Here is a 2,589-nt window from a genome sequence, read left to right as displayed (position 1 = left end):
AATGGCTAGTGACCACTCATTAGAACAATATCTTCTAATGTTTCCCTCAGGAACATGTCCTACTTTATGATTTGTTTCGGAGGCTGGAGGGTTGTTAATCTGAGTTTTCCATTGTTGCAACAGGTCTTGATCCCACTGGTTCATAGCTATGTTAGTCACATATGGTTTTTAATTTTCCTCTCTGTCCTTCTGGACCTATATATTCGAGCCATCTTGCACTCTGTTTCACCTGAGATAATGTCCCAATTCCTAACAGTTGAACATTTACCTCCTGAAGAGGCCAAGTTGAATGCCAAAATTCTGGTTCAATTATGGTAATGTCCTCACTGTGTTTACCAGACCAGTTCAACAAAACACCATTTGTTTTTATTGTTAGTTTTGGTCTTTGTTCATTAATAGAAATTTGCCAAAAATTTTTCTTTATGTTTTCTCCTTGAATTTTCTGTTCTCTCTGTTTCATCATCCTGACCAGCATGATTTATTCCAATAGGCATTTGGTTATTTCATTGTTCTGAGTAGGGTTTTTCCTCTACAACTGCAGGAAAGCTTGAACTGGATTTGCTGTGGGCGGCCTGCCTGAGCCCTCTCTGGGAGTTTCTCAAAGACTGAGGCAAGGATTACCTTGCCTGTCCCTTGTTGATTGACATTTGTTGGTCCAGTGTTTTCGCTTACCACACCTTCTGCATACTCCAGAAGGAAGGGGCATTCTCTTGCCATTGTTCCTTGAAGAAACATTGTTTCTAGAATGACCTGTTTTACAGTCCCTTTTCAAATGTCCTTGCTTTCTACATCCAAAACATCTAACATTTCTCAACCCTTTTGAAATTGCTTCTCCTATTCACATATCATCATGGTCATGAGCCTCATCATTAACCATGTCTCTAATCCAATCTTCCAAAGGTGCAGATCTTGCCTTTAATGGCTGATTATTCTTTTGAATGCTGCATTCATGTTCTCATAGGCCAAACATTCAATTATTATCTGACTAGCTTCTGAATCCGGGGCCATTCTCTTTACTGCTGAAGCCAGTCTTTGTAAAAAAAAATCTGTAAAAATTCTTTGGGCCCTGTATAACCTTTGTAAATGACTCAGTTTTCTTTCCTGGTTCCTCAACTCTATCCCATGCATTCAAGGCTGCCATTTGACATAGAATTAATGTTTGGATATCATATAAACATTGTGTTTGTACTGCAGCATATTGGCTTCCCAACAAGGTGATCCTGGAAGACTTGTATTCCTTTATCCCTCCATTGTTTTCTATGTTTTTAGCCTCTCTTTAAACCACATTTGCCACTAGAGCCTTTGTCAAGGTTCCAGAACAGCATGTGCTAGCTCCCGCCAGTCCTGTGGTATAATCCTATTATAAGTTCACCAGGTGTTTAACATTTGCTTTACATATGGGGAATGCATGCCATAAGATACTATTGCTTCCGTAAACCTTCATAAATCTAACATTTCAACTGGAGTCCAAATATTTTGTGTATTCACTTAATCAGGTAACTGTTGTACGGTTAACAGATAAATTAAGTATGACTGTATGAAAACAGGCTTTCTGTTTGTAACCTTATGATCAGTCTTGAAACAACTTCACTGTTAATTTCTTCTGTCTGAATTTCTCTATAATTCATTTTTAACAGGTTTTTCTAAAACTTTTATCCTGGCACTCAAATTGACTATCTTTTTAAATAGTAAATGAGGATATGGAAAGTAATAAAGTGCATATTTCGATCAAACATTAATCTCATATATTTGTTCCATTGTCAGACTGCCTAAAATTTCAAACTAAGCCCAATTTTCTTCCAATGTACACATAAAGCCCACTTTTTTAATGTGGAAAAAATCTCTTTTAAGTAGTTTCCTTTAAAATATCTGATATCTTAATTGACTTACCAAGTCCTTGTAGAACAGTAGAAATCCAAGAGAATTTCAAAACAGCCACCTAGTGTCTGAAGTGTGAATCCAGAGAGAGAGTAGAGAGAGAAGCACATGTTCCGGCTAAAAGCTTAAATCCAGCCAATGTTCCTGTTTGAGCTGAGTCAAGCCTGGGCTCCGGCTTCCTTAAGTCTGACCACGTGTGTTGGCTTTACAGGCAGGGCCCAGTGCAGCAGGGATGCCTGAGTTGTTTGTAGCACCAGCTTTAAGCAAGTAGCTCCAGTTGCAGCTAACGCTTGGGCTATAGTCAGTCTAGCCTTAGACCAAGCGACCTGGGCCGAGCTAGGGAGCCAGGCACCAGGCCGGGAAACTGGACCTGCTGCCAAGCCAAGCCAAGTAGTTTTTAATGGATTCTTGGACGTTGGCACCAAATGTAGAAGTATACCATCTTATTCAAAAAGAAACACAGAGCCAATACAGAGATGAAAGCCAAGAGGTCAGAGCAATAGCTAAGAGCTAAAAGCTTACCCTTCACTGTCAATGTTGCACTACCTCTCCAAAAGAGAGCTACTTCCTGTGTGTCTGTCTTTTTATAGTGTTTCTGTTCTGCTCCTTCTTTTTTTTCTATTATTTGTGCCAATATTTTTTTTTAAATTTATTTTTACAACACCATTCAGTTGAACATAATAGCCACAGATTTCCCTGTTTCTCCCACTT

The sequence above is a fragment of the Peromyscus leucopus genome, chromosome X, assembly GCF_004664715.2.
Source record: "Peromyscus leucopus breed LL Stock chromosome X, UCI_PerLeu_2.1, whole genome shotgun sequence".
Classification (NCBI taxonomy): domain Eukaryota; kingdom Metazoa; phylum Chordata; class Mammalia; order Rodentia; family Cricetidae; genus Peromyscus; species Peromyscus leucopus.
This window is presented reverse-complemented; position numbering follows the sequence as displayed.